The sequence below is a fragment of the Lycorma delicatula genome, chromosome 3 (genome assembly GCF_047948215.1).
Source record: "Lycorma delicatula isolate Av1 chromosome 3, ASM4794821v1, whole genome shotgun sequence".
In the NCBI taxonomy this organism is placed as follows: Eukaryota; Metazoa; Arthropoda; class Insecta; order Hemiptera; family Fulgoridae; genus Lycorma; species Lycorma delicatula.
Window position 1 is genome coordinate 22684387 of NC_134457.1, and position 26416 is coordinate 22710802.

At 32.3% G+C, this 26416-nt stretch overlaps 1 protein-coding gene across 1 annotated transcript in view; it reads left to right on the plus strand.

Annotated features, from left to right (window-relative positions):
* Positions 1 to 26416, plus strand: part of Src42A (Tyrosine-protein kinase Src42A) — a 302961-nt gene that overhangs the window by 68276 nt on the left and 208269 nt on the right. The gene's annotated exons all lie outside the window — the stretch shown is intronic.

Consider the following 26416-nt stretch of genomic DNA (forward strand, 5'->3'; position numbering starts at 1 on the left):
AAAATTATTTTCACTGTTGTTTTAATTTCGTGACCGATAGGACCTTGAAAAAAAATAACCCTCGTATGTTATTTAAAAATTACTTAAAACTCTAGAAATGAATGAGGCACCCGTAAACAAATACAGGGTTCCTTAGCACTTCTACGAATATTTGGTTATGAATTCCCACGTTATCCTTTTGCATCCTTTTTATTATAATTTTTTTACGTAGTAAAATAAATCAACTCTGAACGTATAAAAGAGACGTAATGAATTGTTCTCCGTAAAAAGGAAGGAGGAAATGGAGCTGATATACTATCAGTCCATTTTTTCTTACGGTTCTGATGTGTGTAAAGCGTCTGACTTACACGAAAAACCAAATTTTTTTTAGAGTAGCTATTCCTTTTCTGAAAAGAATCATAGTGATATTTGTAGGACTTTTTATCATCTGTATTTTGGTGGGTTTAGCGTGCCGATACGCCACAATTTATGGAAAAGACAATGGAAAACTATTTTATCCCTCGCTTTCTATAATAATCTGGTATTCTAAGTTATTTATGGGAACGGCTGTAATTTTCGTATGCGGCTGATTTTTAGAGTCAGCTCGCTTACATACAAATAATAAATAATGGATAAATAAATAAAATTAAAAAAAAGTTAAATGAAATCGGGTTAACACAAATTTATGTTATATTAAACTCTGTTTCATTTGTTCAGCGTGATTCGGGAACAACAAAGCTGTAAATCTATATAATCGGTATTTTGCAGAATTAATATAAAAATATATGTCACGACAAAAGATTGTTCCCGACCGTGCAGATATTCGACGTCTAACATCATTTTTTATGTATGATGTATTTTTTTTTGTCCACGATGACCGGATAGTAAAATGTAATAAAATAACATGTTTGTTCATAACTCTAGATCAGACGAGTCCTACAGCGAAGGTTAAATCTGCATATATTGAGGAAGTCGCGGTGGCCAGAATGTGTCTACTGTCTAGGAGTCAAAAAACGTTATTTATTAAACATTATTTTCGGGATTATATTTAGTAGATATTTATGAACAGCCGTTTAACGGTTAATGTATTAAATATGATGTAAAATTATTGATGTAGTACGATAAAAATTAATTATACTTTTATTTTTATTTTTTAAATACGATATCCGTTTTGCTACCATCTTTATTACATAATGGACAACATGTAATTTATTTTCGAATAATGTTCTCGGTTTAATCTGCGTGTTTAATTTTAATGTAATAAGATGTTGGAAGTTCCGCTTCCTGAACTAATTGATTATCTATGAATTTTAACAAAAAAAGCGTGTTAAAAAACTATCTAATGAATAAAAACGTGTGCTCTCTCTTTTCTTTTACGATTACACGCGCGCGCGCTTGTGAGAGCAATCAGTTATATATACAGACATGTTCTGTTTTATTTTGTTGCTGCATTTGACAGAAAGTCGTAAGTATTCTATTTTATTGCATAATAAACATTGTTATTTTGTAGGTATACAAATATATGGCAGCGTTGTAACTCGCATCAAAAACATGTAAATAAATTCTGCAATTGATTCACGTATTTTAGGCCAGAATTGTTGTGGTAAATATAAATAAAAAAGCTAGCAAGTATATTGCTTAACTCAAAAAGACATTCTGATTTTATTTGATTATACAGTAAAAAGCTATAACGATAACTAGATTAATGAATTCTGTATCTCAAATGTATATCATATTTACGGACACAGCGGAAAAACTATCGGGTGATTTCAAAAGGACTTCACAAATTTAAAAGCGTATAAAAATTTATAGATTCGGTTGAGGTTTCATTTCATAGAAATCAAGGTTTTCACCGAATCAACATTCACTTTGGTTCTACATGGCATCCCATTAGTAATGCGACATACATCCCACCTGAAGTAGATTTCATTTCAGACTGTAGTCAGCAAGTCGGATGTTACCTCTGCAGCTTAACAAGATCAGCAGGCAAAGGCCATACATAAACCCGCTTATTAATGAAACCCCACAAGAGAAAATCTAGCGGGGTCAAATCTGAGGAGGGTGGTGACCACGCAGTTAGATTTTCACGACCGATCTACCGACCTGGGAATCGAGTATCAAGAAACTTTCGGACTTCTAGGCGGTAATAAGGTAGTGCCCCGTCTTGTTGATAGTAGTGGTGTCCATCTTGGTCGTCATCATCATCGTCTGACTAAAGAATCAGAACATTTTGAAGCATGTTCAGATTGCCTCCTAGAAAAGAACGGACCTATCTGTCTGGAAAAACGACCTGTCTCGAAGGTTTCATGCCAGAGTGTATGGCTACTACGACGCTCCTTACTGTACTGTACGAATTACGTTGAATTGCAGTTGCTGACTGCAAATCATGAAACCAAAACGCACAGTGAGCACGTTCCGCACCAAGAAACGTATCCATTTTTAACAACACCGGTGGCCAAATTCGGTACTAATGAACTACGCGAGTCAAAACTTGATGTTTTGCTATGAGATGAGATCTCAACCGAATCTAAGTTATCTAAATAAATTTTTATATGCGTTTAAAGTTGTAAAATCCTTTTTGAATTACCTGGTATTTAATAAACTGAAACTGTATGATATAATAGATGACACCATTGACGTAGAATATCAGCTGTTCGAAAAGAATTTCTATTATTGTAACCTATTTTGTTTATTCCAAATGTCGGCCTCGCTTGAAAACTACCGTGGAAAAATAGCTTGCTATAATAACATTTTTATTTTCTGAATGTGTAAAACCATCTGAAATTCACTCACGTTTTTTAAAATAATATAGTAAAAATGTATTAGCCGTGCAGATTTTAATAAGCGGATCGGGCAGTTTAAATCGGACAGAACAAGTGTCACCAATTTTCATCGTAGCTGGTGGTAGTTTCGACTGACGCTTTAAAGAATCGCATTAATGATTCTATTCGAAAGAACAGACGCACAACAATTTCAGAATCGCTGAAATTTTACGTCCCTGTACCGACACTGTCCAGACCATTATCCACGATAAGCTGAGTTACCCCGAGACATGTTCAAGATGTGTTCGGAGACTGTCAACACAAAATCACAAAGATACCAGACAGAAGATTGGCACGTATTTTTATATAAGCAGTTTTCAGCGGAAGGTAAAAATTCTTTTTAGATGCATATCTTTTTCGCTTTTTTAGATCCCGTATATACCTCGTAATCAAACTTTGATCGATCATCTTGAGCCGGACTCCAAACCAGATTATGGTATGGAAATTCCGATTTTGCCCGTCTGGAAAAAATTCAAAACCAACGCTTCAGCTGGTAAAGCTATGCTAACGGTGGTTTAGAGTTCTAAAGACCCATTTTATTGGGATTATTTGGAAGAACAACGTACGATTAACAGCGAAGTGCTGTAAAATAAAGTGAAACTCTCAACAAGGAGGAAACATCACGGTTCTCCCTCAAAAGGTGTAAAGTTCTTCTGCACGGTAGCCCCGTTCCCGTACGGCTCAAAGACACGGGATGCTGTTCAAAGTTGTGTCGGGAGGATTTGTTATATCCACCTTACATTTCCTATCACCCACCATCGAATCTTTTTTGTTGGATACTCGCAAAAGGTTTTTACTTGCATGGAGTTCGGCAACAGTTAACAGATCAAGTACGCGATATAAGATCGGCTCAAAGACAGAGGTAAAAAATTCTAACTACTGGATTAAAAAAGATGGTAGAAATTCCTAAATGTAGTTTATGGAATTACGTTCAAAAGTAAAGAAATAAGAATTTTTTTACATCATTTCTTTCTTTACAAACCTTGCACATATAGCGTAGCTAACACGTAGGTCAACCCCTCATTTAACTTGTTATTAAAAAATTGTCTGTTGTTATTAAAAAAAATATATATTTACGTTTATCTTTTTGTAAAATGTCTGAAAATTTTCAATTTTTTATAATTCTACGAGTAATAATTTTTTTAATTCAATTTTCATAAATTTGGTTAAATTAAAATTTTTATCTTATTAAACGTCAGGTGTCTTGTATTAAAAAATTTCTTTACAGTTTCAAATAAAAAAATTTTACGAAATTATATTTTTACTTCCTTGTACGCAGTAAAGAAAGTATTGTAATCGCGAAAAATTTCAGATTTCATCAGAAATATCCATTTTGACTAATTCCGGCGTGACGTCTGTACATACGTATGTACGTATCTCGCATAACTCAAAAACGATTAGCTGTAGGATGTTGAAATTTTGGATTTAGTACTCTTGTTTCATCTGGTTCTGCACCTCCTCTTTTGATTGCAATCGACTGGACCAAAAAAGTTTGGATTTTGGATTGCAGTAAGCCCTTATTAAAAGCTTTTCAACGATATATCATAAGTGGTACTTATTTTCATTGGTTCCACAGTTATAGCCAAATAAAACTTTAATTAATCAGATATTTGGATCTTACAAGGGAAACTTCATTGGTGTGAATCAGACTTCATCTCCCTTTCTTTTAATTTAAATATATTGATTTATTAATAATTATAAACCTCTGATTGTAAAAAAACAATTACTAGAAATAATAATTCGATAGTAATAATAATAAAAAAAAGTATATGAAAAAATGTCAGAAGTTATTAATGAAATAAAATGTTATGTACGTTTATTAAAAAAAAAAAAGTGAATATGTAATTTAATAGGCGTACAAGGAAGTCATGTGGTGTCCACATCAGATGTTTCCCCTGAAATTTACAGCCGCTGCCGGAATATTTCTTAATTTATTTTATTTTCAATAGTAATCAAAATTTTCATAGTTTATTTCATTATTCGTTGTTTATGCGTCAGATACCGAATATTGAAAAAAATGTTAAAGTAAAATAAAAAAATGAGTTTTTTAGCAGACGCTAAGGGTGAGCCAGAAATAAATTATAATAAAATGAAAATAAGCGCGATAAAAGAAACTATGCAATATAAATATTTTTAATGGTTACATTTAGTTAAACAAAATAATTTTCGAAGCGTTTGTTGTCGAGGCATGCACTAATATCTATATGGTAGTGTAGTACGGGCAACATAGAACATTTCATCTACTGAGTGGTGACTGTGTGTGCAGTGGACAGTGCATAAAATTGTTTACATTAAGTGGCTCGGTTTATGCATAAGTGATACAACATAATACATATAAATGACCCAGACGGTGCATAACGAATTTTTTCCCACAAAGAAGTGCTTCGAGTTGTTTCTTTACCTTTAAGTGACCCAGTTTTTCTTATGACTATTAAACGTACGGATTACCTCAGATATAAGTCAGAGTAGTTTTTCTTTGTTGAGTATAATGATTCGTTATACAGCCGTTGGAGTTGTTTGTATGGGAAAATATCAGCTACATTTGAAGGGACTGACGTGCCGATAGACTATAGTGCATTCGATTCGGAGACGAAATCGTTGATGGAAAACGATTTCACCCTTCGCTTTTGCTAGAAGCCTGCTAGTATGGCGTGCTTTTTTATGAAAGAAAGTTTATCATTTTCATTAGCGACTGATTATTTCAAGTTAAGTCGCCTACAACGGTGTTATGGTGATGTCACAAAAAGAAAAGATAACATATTTTATTAGAATGTAAATGTAGATTACACGCGCGCGTGCGCATTCTCTCTCACTCTCACTCTCTCTCTTTCTCTTTCTCTCTCTGATAAATGCTGAAAAGTATTTCCACAGTAGAGTTATATTAATAATTTTGAAGTCTGAAGTTTATAACAGAAATCTTTATAAAACTCCCCTTTTTTGGTGCTAAAGTTAATTTAGCCCCAATAACTTCATCACATCCATCTTTTACTATTATATAACCGTAGAAAATTGTTATCGGTCAAAATATGTGCCCCCGCTGGATTTTTGTCTACCTCAAAGTATTTTGCTACCCTGATTTCATAAATATTAGAAACTTAAACTATATTAAAATTTAAGGAAGTGTAAAACAAAATAGTAAAATTTAGGGTGATAGCTTGTTATCTGTAAGGAGATTGATTATATTAAATTTTAGAAAAAGTCGGATGAGAGGATGGGACGTTGTTAAATTGTTTATCTTAAAGGGGATGATATTCAAAGAAATTTTATTAGCGTAGGTATTTTTCAATTATAAATAAATATATAAATTATATATTAATAATAGTAGTAAGGTATAATACGATTCTAATTAAGGATTACTTTTTAATTTTATGTTCTATATAAACACAAAGAAAGTTCAATAACATCGTTGATTGCTAGTTTTTAGTACGCTAGAAATATAAAAAAGCCCAAAAAGAAATATAAACTGAACACATAATAAAAATACCTATAAAATTCACTTTATAGGTTTTATTTTGTATAAATTTGCACAGTCAGATGTACTTTTATAACGAAATGATCACTTATCGTGCTTTAATGATAAACTGTTAAATGTTAAAAAAATGGTTACCTTTGAATTTTTTTTTTACGGTTACCAGAACAGAAATTTGTAGCGTAACGAAAAGGTCTATATCGTCCTGCCTTAATAACTTCCTAACTATTACTCTCAGAGACGTAAATGCGGTGTCATTTTATTACATACATCAGTTCACCGATACGACTTTGAGTTTGCGCCTCTGGCGAGCGGGTTGGCGGGGAGGGAACACAGCGCAGATCGGCCAAAACTGGCGCTTTAGGTCATTTCCATTCGGTGTAACTCACGACTTAGACGTTATAGCGCGGTGATTCGTGTGTTTGTATTTAGGGTTTGTCGAGATAGATCGATTTAAGTAATAATAAGTCTATTTTGGAGAATATTTATGTGTAAAAAATTAAAGTAAACATATAAAGAAGTATAAAAATTGAATATGTCAGCCTCAGCCCGCGCAAAAGTCACCCGGAAATATAAATTTATTTCGCATATCTTTGGTTGGAAAGGGAAGGTTACGGGGCACGCTCAAGGTATCCCGATGTCTGGGCCGAGGGAGCGAGACTGTTAAGGGAGCGTCGCAAAGCTGGTGGCACGGCGCGCTCAGTGAACGACGCCGACGGCGCAAGCACCTCTATCGTTGCTTATTACGCCTCATGTCTCTTACTTCTCATTTCACAGACCGACGTTGAACAAAATTATCGTCGAATATTAGTCGAAATAAATATCATGTACCATTTGTCTATGTTATGTTAAAATTAAATTCAGTACGCAGTCAATGTCTCGTTTTTATTTAGATGCAATACGCTAAAAGTGACTCGCTGACGTTCAGAACAGCCAATTTATGTGTATAGTTGGCCAAATGAAGAACCTAAAATTTTCCATTGCAGACTTTCAGTTTTGTTTAAAAAAATACTACGATGGTGGTTCTCTCATTTAACTCTACAGATAAGTTGGTTGCTCTGTAGCTCGGAGGAACTTCTTCGAAAGTCCGTAACATTTCACGTTAAACCAACGGCCGTGCGCCCTGACACAGGGCCATCTGCTTTTTTTTTTGTCTTCTGTCATTTGACTGGTTGTGCAGCTCTCCAAGATTCCCTATCTATAGTGCCAGACGTTGCCTGCCTGCAAAATTTTTCCCATCTGTCTGGTCCTCTCCAATATCAAAGCGACTATTCCAGGATGCCTTAATATGTGGCCTACAAGTCTTCTTTTAACTATATTTTTCCAAATGCTTCTTTCTTCATTTATTTGCCGTAACACCTCTTCATTTGTCAGTTTATCCAGCCATCTGATCTTTAACGGTCTCCTATAGCACCGCATTTCAAAAGCTTGTAATCTTTTCTTTTCAGGTACTCCGATCGTCCAAATTTCACTTCCATTTAAAGCTACGCTCCAAACGTATACTTCCAAAAATGTTTTTCTGCTATTTAAATTAATTTTTGATGTAGGCAAATTATATTTCTGACTGAAAGCTCGTTTCGCTTTTGCTATTCGGCATTTTATATCGTTTCTCCTTGTTTATATTAAAATTTGTTAAATGAATTTTAATCTAAAATTTACCGGATTTTTTGTTTTATACAAATCTCGACGATTCATACGTTGAATCCATTAAAAAAAAACAAATATTTTTTCTGAATGTATGTCTGCTTTTTCTTAAACAAAGCGGATAATGCGATTTTGTTCAAATTTGTTAAATAAATATATAAGTACCGGAAATTTATCTTGTAAATATTTTGTGAAAATGGTCTTAGGGGATGGGGAAAATTTTCGAATTTTTCATTTTTGAATTATTACTTTGGCGGTTTAGAAAAAAAACTTTCTTATAAAAAAAATGTAGCACAAAATTTAATCTTTTTTTAAAAATAATAGTTTAAATGAAAACCCTTTTTAAAGGAAAATCTTTAAATCGTGTGAGAAACTTGATTTCGAAACAGAGCTTCAGTTTCTCAATTAAACATAAACCCCACTTTATTCTCTACTTAAAAACAAAAAAAAATTTTTTTTTAAATTTACGACAAAAAAATTATTCCTGAAATAAAAGAAAACTTTTTTTTTAAAAAGATATAACTTTCTTTCATATTTTCCCCATAACTAGGTCAGTTTTGAAAATACAATTAAGAAATAAAATATAAATTTTAGGAAAGTAATTTTGTTAAATTCTTTTTCATGTTACGTTTTTCGTAGATCCTTGTTAATCTCAAAATATTAACATTAGAAAACTCTCATTCATGGTGGTGTGACTAAAAAATGCGTGGCATTTGTATTTATTTACTTGGGTATTTTATAAAGTAAAGTAAACAAAAAAACAAATAGTAGAAATTTTATAACCTGTAAATAATGTCGGGTAATATTTTTTGGTTAAATATTTTTTTTTTCGTAAACGATACATATATATATATATTTTTTTACTACTTCCCATTGTGCAAATTTATTCACTACAATTATCAAAAATCTTAATGAATGAGTAAATTACACGTATCAAACAAAAGTCTACAGTCCCTTTTTATTTCCATATTCTTTGTCAGTTTAAAGTATTTTTAATTTTATTGAATTATAATTTTCAAAGCAGTTCAATGAAGATTTTGTTATTTATTACAATCCATTGTATTCGTCTTTAATTGCAGCCTACTCGTATTGTTTGATTAAACTAGTTCAGTTTTTGTCGGCCTTTTTTTATATTAACTATTTCGTTATATTTTTATCCTTTAAAAAATTGAGAATGTCACGAATGCGTGCATTCGATTGGCCTTAATTGATCGTGCAGATGTAATTTATACCAAGATACTTATGTCACTCATAGTTCATTTGCGTTTGGTTGATGTTAAAAGTTCTTGTGTTTAATTACGCAGATTTTATAACCCTTTATTAGGAAATTATATTTATTTTTCTTCCGTGTGTGTGTATGTATATATATATATATATATATATATATATATATATATATATATATATATAGCCGAAAGTTTCTCTGTTTGTTTTCGCATCATGACAGATCGCTTTCAAATTTGCAGGATACATTTATGTTAACCCAGGGAAGGGTTTAAGCCATAGGCAGAGGTCCTTGACCCCCCCTTTGGGGATGAAGTTGCGAATTGAAGATATCGATTAAAAAAGGAATAATCCTTTTACTTCATTATTTATTCTATTTCTGTCACCATGGCAGCATAAATAAATTATGAATATTTCGTCGTCAAAGGTTTGTGTACTTTTGTTACCATAATTACTACTATTGTGTTCGGTAATTTAGTTTCTTTTTCAGGTTTCTATGAAGCCTGAATACTTTAATTGATATTTATTACTATAGTTCTCACAGCCATGAGGGTAACGAACATTGCGGAGGTCCAGGGTGCAGAGCCCTCTGGCTAGACGGTCGGGAAAAACCAGTCCGACCATCATATATATATCGCGTAAGTTTGTGACGGGTTCTGTCTATTCATTTGCATCAGCATCACGCGAGAATCATCCGACCGATTGCTTTCAAATTTTCAGGACACATCCGTGTTATCCCAAGGAAGGTTTTAAGATCAAGGCCCTAGCCCCTTTGGGGATGAGTGAATTTTTCCCGTCAAAAGTCTGTATTAAAGTCTGTATATTTTAGTTACTATTGCTGTTCTGTGGTTTGTAATTTAGTTTCTTTTCCAGGTATTTATAAAGTCTGTATGTTTTAATTGTTAATTATCAGATTATCAGTATTATTCTCAAAACGATGAGGATAACCAACACACCGGGGTTCCAGACTAGGCTAGACGGGAAGGCGATCAATGTGAACCCTAACCAGTTAATGTGTGTGTGTGTGTGTGTGTGTATATATATATATATATATATATATATATATATATATATATATATTTAATGAATTTAAAAATGGATTATTTATTTTAGAGCATTTCATACTTCAACAGTTATCTTAATTACTAGCTATCAGTTTTGTTGTTCAAATATCGATAAACTAATTATCTCTATTAAAATAATTTATGTGTTTACGTAAGCCAGACAGGCAGATAGTTAAGAAATTAATTAATAAATTTATAATTAAACTTTCTTGAATATTAAGAAGAAACTGCACCCACATAAAGATAAACCATAATTTGAAGTAAATTTTCTCTATCCCTTAAAAATAAATGAATTTATTCGTGAACTATAATATATGTATATTAGACCACACACTGGATGAGCAACTTCTGCGAATGAATTCTTATAAGAATAAAAAGAAAACACCTAAATGTATGTTTTTAATGCGCAGTTATACTTTTAAAAAGAATTTAAAAAAAGAGGCGGTGAGTTTCATTACCATTTCGAAATCATAGTAGAATTATTGAAATCTAATTTTCTTTTTTTATCGCGTATATTTGAAATCTTCAGGTAGGTGTGGATTTTTATTTTAAAAATTTTTTCCGTCAATATTCCGTGTATTGAAAATCAATAAATAGTTGAGGAAAAGAGAAAAAACTATTTGCTTTTTTCAGTTGTTCAAACATTAATAATTCCTTAAATATTAATTTTATTGAATTATATTTTATTAGATAAAATACCAAGAAACGTTAAAGAATTTGGTTGCGATTGACCGAGTAGATTTTTGTTTATCCCGAACAAACAAAAACCCTCTTCATCTTTGTATATATAAAACACACACACACACACACATATATAAATATATTGTCCTCAATCAGGATATTGAGAGATTGACAATTGAAAATGTTTAAGTAATTACAATTTATTAGTTAAGAACATAAGTAAAATAAGACAAATCAATAATAATAGTAAACGACAATGATTAATAAATGTCGATAATAAACAAATAATAACCATAGTAATCACAATCAACAGTAATAATAACAGACAGTGATTACATACAAAACAGAATCTAAAGTAATCTGGATTTATTTACAGGTAGTTAAATACTGAAAATCGGAATTCAGTTCCATTGACAAAAGACATTAGCATGACCGCTAATCTTAATAATACTTTTAACAACTATTTATGTATTAACAACAATATTACAATAGATAAGACAAGCATAAAGTTTTTTCACTGCAAATACCTCTTATGTTCACACAAAACTACCCCAACAATTTACGAATGAAATTTATTTACCTATCTCTTTCACTTGTAGTCTAACAGTTACACCCAACCATTTCTTGTTTTCGTGTTCTGAAATTACTCGTAACGTCATCCAAATTGGTTCGAACCTGCACTAGAAATTCGCTCTTTCACTGACCTCATCGCAGAATACTCTCGTTTCAAACTCGCATAAAAACTCCTCGCTTGAACTCTATCGTAGCCTTCTCTCGCAGACTCTCATCTCGCATAACTGATTTCAACTCGTCTTCACTGGAGTATTTACACTTCTATCCTCTTTACCTGCAGGACCTGACCCCAGTTGAGCGTGAGAACGATCGACCGAACCCTTTCATCCCCATGCATTCCTAACCTGGATCCGATAACTCTTTTCACGGAACAACATCTGTTTAGGTGTGTCAGCGGGCAGTATTACAAAAAATGATTGTAAACGGACCTGTTACCTTTACTAAAAGGGTTTCCTTTAGCCCGTTTCTGGATTTCTCCCATTATATTTTCTACTACTTTTCTCTTAATTGGCAGGAACTCGTTACTGAGGTTCGTTATACCGGTCTTCTTATACTATATATATAACTTAATGGTTAATTTTTTGATACTTAGCAGTATTTTCCTTTTATTTTGCTCTATAATAACGGGAAATTAAAATGGAAACGAATGGAGGTTTCTACACTGGTTGAAGCATTCACCATTCAGTATTACCATCGATTTTTTTTTTTCTAAACCAAAACTTTTTTTATAATTTCTGTTCAGAATTACATATGTTGAAAAATAAATTAAAAACTCCTTTTGTCTTGTGGTACGACAAGTATTGGTAAATGGAAGAGTAATCGTTAATATTTTAACAGTTTAAAAATGTTTTAATAATTTATTAAAAATATATTGTGATTGATGTTAAATTCTGTGTTCATGTGACTGTTTAAATACAAAAAAAAGAAAAAGAAAGTGACTGTTAAGTTTGAAATTCTGTAAATTCTATAATACTACATTTATAATTCAGTGTAACATAAAGTGGTGGTGTGATTTTTTTTTTTGTTATTTACAACACCGAGTTACGTACTTCCGCACACTGATATGATAATCTACGTAAGGGTGTTATCATTGCTATGATAAGTTGTTTGGTGGAAATATAATTTTTGTAACTTTTCCTTATGCGATCTAGATAGGATATCGTTGTATAAATATTGAGCCTCTGGTTATCCTGTATGACGTAGTAATAAATGTTTGAATCGGTAGAGTATATTTAATCTCTCCCTCTCTGTGTAGTTATTATTAAGTAAGTATGCCCTACTAACCTTTTTGCAAAATTAAATGACAGGCTGTTGATTATTTCAGAGGATTAGTAAAACTGTTTCATGTACTTTTACTTTCTCGGTAAATATAGCTTGAATAGCTATATTAAAGGGGAAAGTATGGCGATCATGTCAGAAATACGGTATAATTTATTTTTTGCAAATCTTTACGGTTTTTGGTCCAACTCGTTCATCTAGATCATTCCTTTTCGAAGTGGGCGATAACGCTCTCTTGTGGATGCTGGTGACCTTTGGGGGGGGGGGGGGAGTGGTACAAGGCTCACAGAAAATTGGGGACGTTCAGGCGGTCTTGGAAGGCGATGGCTTATTAAAAAAAAGGCAAAAATTATGTTTTGCTGATATTTCAAACTAAAATTAAATACCTACTACACTAGTACAAAAAATTAAAGGGACACTTGTATTTTTTGACAAAATATTATTGTATTCAAACTACTTTAACTTTGTAACCAAGAGGCTTAGAGAGACGAATAAAAAAAGTATTAAAGCTGAAATACTATACATTTTATTTAAATACTTCAGATATCAAAAATCATCAAATTTTAAAAAAAATCTGTGAAAAGAAATAAAAAAATTCAGTTATAGCATATATTGAATATGCTATCACTATTGTTGTTACATAAAGCAATTTTAATAAAAATACTTCCAAATATGATTAAATATGCGTTTTAATTGCTCTCATTTAAAATGTAAGTTTCAACTCAGAAATAGGGTATGCCACGTTTAAAAACAATAATTGCAAAATTGCTGCTTTTAAGAGCGCATCTTAAAAACAGCAATTGCAGTTATTATTTTTAACAGGTGGTAAATTTAAAAATGTTGGGGCGCTATCAAAGTTTTGATTCTCAATGTCGGCAGTGGGCGAAAAAGTTTGAGAATCAATGTTCTAGACAAAAAACATATTTATGTGCTTACGTATGTGTCGCACTGCTTTTGGCCTTATATTTATGGATTTAAACAACTAATCTTCAGATTTTGCTTGCATATTCCTATATATGATGCATTGGTCATTTTTTTTTCTTCTGAAATTGGAAAACCAATTTCGAGAGGCATTTTAGAGAAAATATTATTAAAGCAAATCTTATATAAATAAAATAAATATTATCTACAATTCTTATATAAATAATCAAAATAATGTTTTTCAAAAATTTAACTTCATCTTCTTGAGATTGAATTATCTTTTTGTTCTTTTGCTCTATGTCCCTACGGTTTAAATATTTTGAAAGTTTGTAATCCATATGTAGAGCTATCAAGTAGTGTACAACTTTTTTAAATTATAGTCCCCAGACTAAAATACTGAAAACGTTTGTGAAAACTTTATTTTTCTTATTTTAGCCTCTATTGAAGAGGTTATTAGATTTTGAGAAAATTTTACTTAAGAAATTTGCTTATTTAAACCTACATATGAATATTTTTACGAAAGGTAATTAAGTGCGATAGGAGGATAATGAAGAATTAATATTAAAACAGAAGAACAAAAATACCGGAACTATTTTGTCACACAAAACAGGGACAAAGTAATGCAGTATTAAAAAGAGATCGGTACGAGCAAGTAGAAATTATTAATAAATTATTATTAAATTAATTGGGTAAATCAAATTCGAAAGGGAAGAGATCTTAAACGAATAAAAGAGGAGAGAAATTAAGACAATTAAATTTAATTAGTTTCACGATAAAGAGACATATAGAAGGTAAAAACTATAGATTAGCACTAAAAAATGTAATTTGAGAATAGCATCACACCAATGAACCCAATGAACGGATTGTTATTAAAAAGAGCGAATGGTAGAAATATTTAAATATAATTAATAACTGACGTACATTTTTTTTTATATTTACGCATCTCTACATTTTACTGAAGATAGATTTGAAGTGTAAATAACCAGGCATACACGTGCGGGAACACACGTTCACAGTTGCGTGAAGGCTAGTAATAAATTAAAATTTAATGTACGTGGCGTGTTTTTAAAGTAAGGTCCGTTTTGAAATAAAAACAACTGACAAACTAAGAACAAACTTCATTAAGGCATAAAAATTACACGTATTGATCCTTTTCTTTAGAAAAGTAGTAAATAACCCTTAACTTTAACACATTTTCATATCGTTATTACTAGCTTCTTCATTCCCTGTACAAAAAATGCCATCGGCAGTGAATTAAACCACGCAGTAACGCCACTTTTCAATTCATCGTTTTCCTCAAACCTTTGTGACGTAAACTACTGTTCAAGATGAAGGAAAAGAAATTAATCGCTGGGATCTAAGTCACGGAAGGCTATCGGGTGGGCGATTAAAGGTTTTCCAATTAAATTTTCCCAAACGCCTCAGAATCTAATTTACCGTCTGCGGTTGGACATCGTCATCCAAAAAAACAAAAGATTGCATCCCATTTCGATTGTTTCTTAAAACCCTTCTTAAATTTTTTAATGTTTCACAACACGTATCGGTATTCACAGTAGTTCCAGGATCACTAATTTTGACAAGCAAGACGCACTTTTTGTCCCTTAAATAGGTAAGCTTGAACGTTTTTGTTTGAACTTCTTTGAACTAGGAGATGATAAGTGCCGCCATCAAATAGACTACTGTGTTGTCTCGTCTTTCGAATAATAAATTCACATTTCATCTCCGGAAACGGTGCGATCATTCAAATTCATCATCTTCGTTTGCTTAACCCCTCATGCGCCGCAAAATTCATGCCGATTATCCATGTCTTCGTCGGTTAACTTCTTCGGTACTAACCCGCCATGCAAGTTTTTACAGCCCAATTTCCATTAAAACTTCATAAATTAAAGATCGTAAAACATTAAAGACAATTGTAACATATGAAACGCCGGTTTTCTCGAATGTTTAAATCAATTTTTTCAATCAAATCATCCGTTATCACCGACAGCCGGCCGCCACGTACTTCATCATGAACGTACGTTCCCTCTTCTCGAAATCATCAACGCCACCGTCTTTCTTTAACGTTTTCTCATAATATTGGGTCCATAAAGGTCACAAATTTCCCTGTGAATTTTAGCCGCAGAATTGTTTTTTACCGTCAAATATCTGATTACTTCTTGTACTTCATAACCGACCGCGTCACGAATCGTAGCACGCATTATAAATGGGTGAATGTAAGCGAGTAAACGATTGTTGTTAATTGCTGACTATTGATTGAAGTAACTAAACGTCATCGCGTTTATAGAAGGAAAATTCAAAACGCAGTTTACTTTAAAAACATACCTCGTAAATTATCACTGTTGATGTTATACTAGAGTGTTGTTCATTACTTTTCCATTTTGATCGTTATAATAGAAAGTATTAATTTGTTTTGAATTGCAGTATTCGTTCCAAGTTTTTTTTTCCATCGGTTTTAAATAATCGTTGATTATTCATTTTAACTTCCTTCTATCTTTTATTAATAAATGAAATTTCTATATTCAGGCTCTTTACCGTAAAATTAATAAGTTATACTGTTAATATATAGAGTGTAATCGTAATTTTATTTTGTAGCAGTTTGTATTTCATAATTTTATTTATTTTTTCTCTAACATGCACGCACGAACACCTTTTTTATTATTACGTACGCAGACATATAATTATAAACATGTTTAGTAACTGTGTTAATGTTATTATATATATTTTCACAATCTTACAAAACTTTCAAATAAATCTAAGGGCTAAACTTTCTTACAAGGTCGTTCCACTCCTTTGTATTGTTCGTATTTAATGTGGGGTTTAATTCCTATAGTTCGGCCCACATTTAAAAATATCAACAATAAGGAAGCTATTTAAAACTAGTAGGCAAAGTGGGTAGTACTAAAAATAAAGAAGAATGAAAAATTCCACGTATTTTCATATATTTTCATTCGCAGAATTTTTATCTATATAATAGTTGTTAATTTATGCTATCTGTCGAGTCGGTAATCGTGTCCCACTTATTTACTAAAGTTATCTTAATAATACTGATTATTGACATGTTTGCTATTAGAATTACAGTTACCACTATTGATTTTTATTATGTTCGTAGTACTGCATGAAAACATTTATAGTGGCGTCCTTGAAATTCCTTTTAACTATTCAGCTGTGTAAACACACAGCTGAATTTTGGTGGATTATAATGGTTTACTGTGAATAGGAAGGAGGTGATTCTTTATCATCATTCGTTTGGTTTTAGTTATTTTTAAAATACCGTAGTAATAAATCAAGTTTTTTTCTTCTGCTTAATGATACTCGGAATAAATTACAATTTAGTGCCGACTAAAAAATCGACCGATGCTTTTTAAAAAAATAATTTAATTTTTCTTTAAACTTTTTGATTGCAAACAGAAACAGTTTTAAATTGAATTCATTAAACTCGATTGTATCGATAATTTATTATTAGTTTAAGAATATTTTTAATCGGTTAAAAAATAGTAAGAAGAGAATGTTGAGGTTTAAAAAATTGAGAATATTGAAGAACGTAGAATTTCTTGATTTACAAAATTATACACTTTAATAGGACTCTATAAGAACTCCCAAATTAATCTACTAAATTGTATAATCTTTTTAATTCTATGAATCACCGTATTTACTGAAATAATCCTCGTACGGTTTTTCTCTTAACGGACTTACTATTCAAAAACGTCGTCTAGCAGCCCAGTACACTTCAACTTCACTCTTTGGTGTGGTTATGTCGTCCCGTACTTCAGGACGGTCGATAGATGCAGGGCTGTCATAGACAGCCCTGCATCTATCGACACAGTGGGCATGTTGCTGATTCGGCGACTCCTATGCGGTGGAGGTAGTCGTGCCCCGTTTTCATTCGAAACTGTGCAACGGCCTCATTCCTTTCTTTTTCCCGTTTAGCCTCCGGTATAACAATAATATGTATGAGTGTAATCTTGTACTCAGTTCGACCATTCCTGAGATGTGTGGTTAACTGAAACCCAACCGCCAAAGTACACCGGTATACACGATCTAGTATTCAAATCCGTATAAAAGTAACTGACTTTACTAGGACTTGAACGCTGGAACTCTTGACTTCCAAATCGGCTGATTTGGGAAGACGCGTTTACCACTAGACCAACCCGGTGGGTAAACGGCCTCATACCTAGGAAGATCTACTGGCACTCGTCCCTTTTCGTCAAGCAATGATGCCCTTTAACTCTAGCCGCCATTTCTGATCCAATTCTCTCGTGATTGATGACTTGATTAATTTCTTTGCCGTTACAAAAGGTATTGGCTTATCGGGCTGTTCCTCTCTGGCACCTTCTTTAGCTAATCGATCGGCATTCTCATTTTCCGATAACCCACAGCGTACCGGTATCCATTGTAAAACGACTTGTAGGCCTTCTAAAATCAACTCCTTAATCGATTCCTGACACATATTAACTTGTTTTGTGGAAGAGCTGGAAACATCAAAAACGGCAATTGTGGCAGCTTGGGAATCAATCAGGATAACGACTTCCTGCGGTTTTATCTTTTTTATGGATTCCAAGATGAGAAAAACTGTTTTGATCTCGCCGTTAAAATTACTGCCTAGCTTCACCATAGGCTCTGATAACTGGAAAGCTTCTACGTAAACTCCTCTGAGTCTTTCCTGCACTATTTGCAGAACCGTCTGTGAACACGTGTAATCATAGGGGTGTGGGTTACCGTTCTTTTATAGTTTCGAGGGCAAAATTCTGTTGCTCTGTCCTTGAGCAGCTTTGTTTGTTTATCGGCTGCAGGAGCTGTAAGTTGGCTTCTGCTGATTTTGTAGGGATCATTGGTGGAATCATAACGAAATTTTCTCTAGTACCGATGACAAGTCCTTTATCTTCTCTAATTGAGTCTATTTTATTAATCGGCACATATGAAGATACTAGATAAAAATATGTCAATCAATAAAACGAAAAAAGATTTCTCTGATTAAAATTAAATTGAATCTTAATATTTCATTTTTAATTATACGTTGATGACAAAAAAAAACGTTAATATTGAATTATAATAAAAACCTATGATTTGTCACACCGATTAAATTTTATGTTCCTGATAACGTTTCATTTTTTTCTTTTTTTTAACGAACAAAAAAATAATTGACGACAAAATTGACATTTAGCGTGTTTTATTTGATGTTTCTACTTGTGGAATGATAATTAATAAAACTAATTTTTCACTATAAAACAATACAGTACGGTGTTGAATAGTTTAGGTTGAGAAATCATTTCCATCTTACCGTCCATGACTATGATGTATTCATAATTATTTAAGTTATTTTCTGCTTTTTTATTATTATTATTTGTAAAATGCTTTTTAATATATTTGCTTAAAATTTAATTAAACTATTACTGTGAACTTTTATTCGCGATATTTATTAGATATCTAAATACGATGTAAATAAAATATTTGTGATTATTATTGAATAATCTTATTTAGCTATATCAGACTATTTTTCTCTCAATTTTTCAATCTTATACGTCACTACCCGTTCCAGAACGAGGAGGATATTCTAGTTAAGAATAATTATATTTTCGTAGTTCTCATGGAAGTTATGTATTGCGTTAAAAAAAAGAAGAAACCAGATGATATTTTATTGTCGGATGTAGCCTACAATTATTTGAATTAATACTGTTAAAATTGTCGTGTCGATGTTACGTAGTAAGACGAAGAATAATTTCTTTTGCTTTCATTTTCTTTCTGGTACGTTTAAGAAAGGAAAGCTTCTTCGGTTCATTGTTCACGGTGCATTAACCGAACCGTCGCTGTAGTCGCTCGGGTTGCGACTACGCCTTCGTGTTTTAGATACTTGAAAAAATGCCGAATCATCATCATTATGAAGTTTCCATGGAAACGGTCCGTTTGTTATTCTGCAGGCGTAAAATTTGTCAATAGAATTTGAAGTAGCAAAAACAAACGTTCGTATTGTTTATCGTTATTATATGTTGTACAGCTCGCGTTTTGCCATTGAAACTTTCATGCACGGGAGACGTGTACGTGCGGAACGATTTTGTGTCGAAGAAAATGTATATTTATAAATTTTTCATTGCTCCTTACGTTTATATTCGGTCGAGCTCCTGTCATCGATAGTAATTTTTTTCTCTCTGGCGATTTGCATCCTGTTTTTACCATTTTTTATTTACAAGTGGTGTATATAATTTAATTAAATTACCGACATTATATTTTACAATTTTTTCTTAGATTCCTAAGTAAATTTAACACGATTTAATATATTTATTACGTATCAATAAAATGTAAACGATTGAATTGTAGGACAAACAATATTTTTTTAAACTGCTGATGATACAGAAGTGGAAATGGGATTCGGTCTTGCGTCAATTCTTTTCTTATGCAGAAGTATAAAGGTTTTTAAATGAGCACTTCCTTAAACTTTTAACTTCTTTAGTTCGTTTTTGGAAATAGTCTAGGATAAATCTCTATCTTGTAAAATGTTGATTTTGGGGTACCGATGTTATCTCGTACTCATTCTTAAAATCGTTAGAGTATTATAGGCGACTTCAGTTAACACTTACCGTAAACGAATACGCATACGATCTTAGTTTCCTGTTTTAGCGAATCAACGGTGCATCACAAATACGCTATTATGCTTATGTTTAGTTCTATCTGTTTAAGATATTGTTGTAGATCGGGAATTCGGTTAAGTACAAGAAATATGAAACCGGGCGAAATTCATCGCGAAAAATATGTTTTACATTCAAATACCATGAGCGATAGATTTAAAGACATTGCATAGTCTAATTCAAAATGAAATAATCGACAGCTATGACCGATGTAAATACATTATTCCATTACTGTTTGGGTTTATCAACAGACGATTAATTTTATATCTCAAGAGTTTCCTTTCCGATCGGTGTTTTGACTATTATGAATTAAGCGATACAGAATTGGCTTACACGGACGGTTTCGTTTTCTGATAAGGGATTACCCCGTTTTCTGATAAATTTGTACCCCGTTTGAAAAAAAAATTCATTGTAATTTGTTTTGTACCGGTTAAACGGTTTAAGAATGTTTGAGGAATGAGAATTCAGGGCAACCCAACCTTACAAGATACTCCAGCTGTGGAGTTTTGCAACATCAGATGGTGTTTAGCCAAGAGAAAACAACGATAAATTTTGCTCAAGGGTAGACTAGCTGTTACACGATGACCTCGTGTATCAATGGCAGGTTATCGAATTAGGTGTCTCTTTGCAGACGTTTCTAAGTGTTATCCTTGATGAGAATCTTCGATAGGAACAGTTTAAATATGCTGCCAAAAAGACTCGTTCTGCTTTCTTCGGAGAGCGGTTCATTCTGATTGGAGGCTTTATTTCAGAATCTGCATGTTTTTTGTAAGGGTGTATCCGAAGCTATAATGCTGTGTGCTACACCTCTCTGAGCTTATCGAATGGTGCAAATGTTATAGAAATATTTTGTTGAGAGTCCAGCGTCTCTTAGGTGATCGATGCCTACAGGACTGTATTTCGACAGCCGGTCCTTATTATTTCTGGTACTAAACCTGTTGAGATCTTTGCGACTGAGCGCCAATCACGCGATGCGAAGAATGTAGGCCAACTTACCTCTGGGCAGATAAAAAAAATAGACAACCAGAGTTTCCATTTACCGTAGGTCAGGTGGACCGAATTTACCGATGCCCGTTACACGTATTGAATTTTTCCTGATGTGAAAAGAATGCAGGTAATTAGCTGGATTTCCCCCGATCGGCATGTTACACGGTTTCTTTCTGGACATGGTGCTTTTCGAGATAGGTTGGCCAGTTTTGGTTTGATTAATTCAGGCTTGTGTCCGGGTTGTAGCGCCATTGATGATGTACGCCTTGTCTTATGTGTCTCCCGCAGGTACGTAGATGAACGTACGAAATTAGCAGAGAGGTTGCGAGGATCAATTCTGGTTTTTATCTACTAGTTAATTGGAAAACCGAAAGGGAGTGGAACATAGTTGCTTGCTGCTTTAGATTCTTGGCTCTGAGCAGGATGGCAGAGGGGGTTTGATGCTGTTATAGATGTATAGATTGAATAGCTACCCGAGTGGCTAAGGACCCGACCCGTCTGGGTACTTACTCGCCAAGGTAGGTTGTTTAATTATGACCGTCCAAAATCAATTTTTTTTTAAATTAATACATTATTCTTTAATTACTAATTATATTTAAATCTAATAATAAAATTAATTATATATTTAACTACGTGAATTAAATTTCAGAATTTATAATAAACACGACATAAGTTAGTTAAAATACTTAATATATTAACTGAATCGTTAGAGAATATAATTAATTTTTTTAACATTTTTAAAATTTAAATATTTTCATTAATCATTCCAATATTTTTAATTTCTGTACCTGACCCCTGATACAGAACCTGGGTTACAGTAATATTAAACCTATTTAAATTGGCGTAAAAAATAAATAAATCAATATCCAACAAATTAGCTTTAATTTGAATTTTAGTATTCCTGTACTTTTTTGCATAGTAAGGAACAAAGAAGATTTAGGTTTATCACCTTAGTATTGGTGGAGGTTGCATAGGGAAATATTTACAGTTTTTAGGTTCCTAATTTTTTGTTTTAAAACAAATTTTTAGGGAATTATGCTTCACTCTTTTGTATGTGAAGTACATAATCATTCTATTTTAACTGGTTTCGTGTAAAAATTGGATATTAAAAAAAAAGAAGATTTTTTTTCTAAAGTTATTTTAATTTTTTTCACATAAAACTGCTTTAAGTTTTGTTTTGAACGTCTTCAACGTCTATAATACTGTCAAATCATGAATTATGATTGGGTAATACTTGGGATTGGATATGTTATAATGTATTTCTATTTATAATCTGCGTCGTCTGGGTTGTCCCAACTACAACATAGTTGCATTATATCGTATGAAAATATTTATCTACGTACATAAATCATATTTATTGTATGCATTTAAAATATATTTATTTATTTGAAAGTACGATTTATGAAAAATAAATAATTAAAAACTTATTTAAACGAAGGATTTATTTTTATATGTTCATAAATGTGCGTGAACAATAATATTAATACTTAAGGAATGAAATAGCTTGTAGCTTGCTGGACACCATAAACAGTAGTACCGTATTTTTACCCTTGGTAAGTGAAAGATATTTAAACGATTTCACTACGTAATATTTCTTCGGGCTGATAGTAAATCGTGCTTATTTTATATTACGGTAAAAGTTGAAGTTGTAAATTCGACCGTTTAAAGTTTTAGTATATAAGTATTTAGAGAAAGGGCAGACTGACTTTTAATAATTAAAAACTCGGACTTATGGTAGCGCCAAACGAGATGATCTTATTTTATAGAATTTTCTAGTAAAAAAAAAAGAAAAAAAAGTGTAAAATATTGTGTATGCGCGTATTCATTCAATAACGTTGAATAAGTATTGTCCATCATGGTAATCGGTAATATTTATTTATTCTAATACAGTGAAATCAACTTATTCGCGGTACAGTATTTTGCGATGGCTTTTCTATATTCGCGGATGGATAAAATTTTCCGTATTCGCGTACATTGCATTATGTAGTGAAATTAAAATATAAAAATATTGAAGGATTTAATGGCACAGATAGAGAGAGTATGAACGTGAAGAGGTAGAATATACGATCCCTGGAGAAGAGTGAAATATCAAAACGCTTACCAAAGGCATTCCACGGTCTTACCCAGTTTTTTATAGATTCTGATCAATCTTTGAATAGAAGCGCAAAATTGAAGATGCCATGAAAGAATACACAGAATTTCACCCGGATATAAAACTAGTGCGAGACAAGGAATAATTACAGATTTTTGTAAATGCAATCGAAAATACTGTAGACTAGTCTTGTAAGTTTCCGTTACAGTAATTTTAGTTTTAGTTTTAAGTAGTACTGTAGTGCTGTTTTCATGACTTTTTAAGGCGATTGCCGAGTACAATTTGAACATGTAATGCCGTTTTCTAATACAGTACGTGCTGTAGGAAGTTTTTAAATCAAATAGTTCGGTAAGTGCTTACGAGTAATGGAAATAGGAAATGTATTTTTTTTTGTTAAATATTTTTTTTGTAGTAAACCTGTGTACTGTACTAAATCAGTGCTTATATTTAATGTTGCCGTCTGTATTTTTTATCAATAACATCCCCCTAATTAAGTACGCATTTTTTTTTTTCATTTTACATAGAACCAAACCATTCTTCCTTAAATGAGATTAGTTTCGTTCTATATTCGCGGCATTTTTGCGGTCTCTGACCCCCCCACGAATAAGCAAATTAATACTGTATTTGTATTCGGTCAAATTTGGGCATATGCGGTCTTCACCGGCCTTTGAGTTTTGACACCTAAGGAACCAAAAAGAAACCCGAATGGAAATTTTCTGGATGTTAATGTTCGTATAGTACACGTGTGTGTGTGTGTGTGTGTGTGTGTGTGTGTGTGTGTGTGTGTGTGTGTGTGTGTGTGTGTGTGTGTGTGTGTGTGTGTGTGTGTGTGTGTGTGTGTGTGTGTGTGTGTGTGTGTTGGCCCCTAAATCATCTTATATCTCAAAAATTACTTGACCGATTTTGACCAAATTTTCTCAGATTACTTCTATATATGGGGCATTGATGCCATTAAATTTTCAACGTAAAACGTGAAGGGGTGAAGCTGTAGAGCAAGGTCACCCTCGGTATCTCGCGATTTCTCCTAATTAAGGTCATATTTTTCTTAGCGCATTTTTTAACGATTAAAAAATAACAATATTTACAAACAAAATTTTTTTGCAAAATCGCACCACCATCCCAAAAAATGCTGTTGTAGTCGTCAGCTAAGTTGTCACAGGTGATAAATAAATGAATAACATTAAAGTGTAAAAAATGTTTCTCCGTCTGGCTGGGTCTTGGAACTCGATCGCCCGGTGGACTCTGTATTTGGTGCGTTAAGCCTCGCTGCTACACCAGTCCGCAGACCGTATAGGCAAAATTTGTTGTATGTAAGTTGTAAAATTACGTTTGTTTAGTTAGTGCCGACCATCGCCGTAGTACCGCCACATCCACGCGAATTAAATACGGTATGCGTGCGCGGTTTATTTTGAATCATTGAATTAAATAAACGAAAAATGTTTTATTTAAATAAAATGATAACTATTTTAAATTAAGTTGTGTGTGTAAGCCGTGCATCAGAAACAACGGTTGTCAATTTATTTTTTATCTAATTAGAATGATGTTATCGAATCGAATGCCGGGAACCTTACAATGTTGTCTCCACTCTTAATGAAGCGCCTGACGTCAGTAATTATGTTTAAATATCGGTTTGCCATTTTGTGAAGTAGTTTTCAGGAAGTCAGTATATAAACGTAAGACTGATTGTTATTTTGTAGCCAAACGTAAATCTATGATTTTCGTGCCGTGTCGGACCAAGATTACGTCTATACGGGTTATTTAATTAATGGACCGTGGAAAAGAATTTTCTGTTATTACTATTGTTATCTTATATTTGTTGGTTCAGTGATTGATCGCCGGGTATTAATTAGCTTAGCAGGATTCGTAATTTTTTTTAGAGAAATAATGTTCTTGTAAAATAAAACTGTTCAAAACTTTTTATGGTAACGTAATGAAAAGAAATAAAAAAATATTTTTTTAAAAAAAGCTTTTAATTAACTAATATTATATTAATATTAATTAAAAAAGGAAACTAATTAGAAAAACCCTCTAAAAAGTAAAAAATAAGAATTAAAGCAAATTAATATTAATATTAGTTAAATAAACGATTTTTTAAAAAATATTTTTTATATGTAATCAAATATATTTTTGTATTTTTTTTTTTTGTTTTTTGGTATTTTTTTTTATTTTTTACTTTTTTAGTCTTAATGAACAATAAACTTTTTACATCTAAAAAAAATATTCTTAATAATATTTATATCTGAATATTATTGTTTGTTCAAGTTTGTTTGTTTATTAAGACTAAAAAGTAAAAATATTTATTTTTACGCGTCGAAGTTATATACGTGTACCAAATTTCATTGATTTTCATACGATACGATAGATCAAAATATAAAAAAAACTAATCACCCTGTTTTACCGATTTATTTATTGTTCTGTAATTAAAAATATTCTTAGTGGTTACTTCGTATATACACCCTATAGTAAATCTGAGTTCCAGTATATCTGTTGCACTTTTATCACCTCATCACCGTTTGCAGTATTCCATCTGCGGTGGTAGTATTGCTCCAGCTAAAATTTTGCTTATTCAAATCGAATCTAAGTTGATATTTCAATTCATTTTTTTGGCAATATTAATTTTAAAATTAAAAGACGTAAGAACAGGCAAAACTACTTTCTCACTACCTAAGCAAAAGGATGCTTAATTGTAGTGTGCATCGCTGCAGAAAGCTTTGTAAATTTATTTTTGGTTTTATTTTCTTAGCTTAGTCGTTTCTATTGTATTACACGCATTACATATAGCGAGAGATTTCCAAATTTTTCATTTCCCTTACATTCCGCCACCCAATTTCTCTGTCGATTTTCTTACACCATCTTGCATGCGGCTTTCCTCTTTTTCTTGTTCTATTTATCTTGGGAAGTCTTCTCGAATAGCTCCCTTCACGGATTCGTATCATTTTTATTTCCACAGTCTGTTTTACATACTCTCTCCCAGAAATACCCCTTTCACATTCCAAAAATCGTATAATTTAACCTTTCCAGTTTTTATTCCAGCAGTTACAGTTACATATCCCTCTATCTTT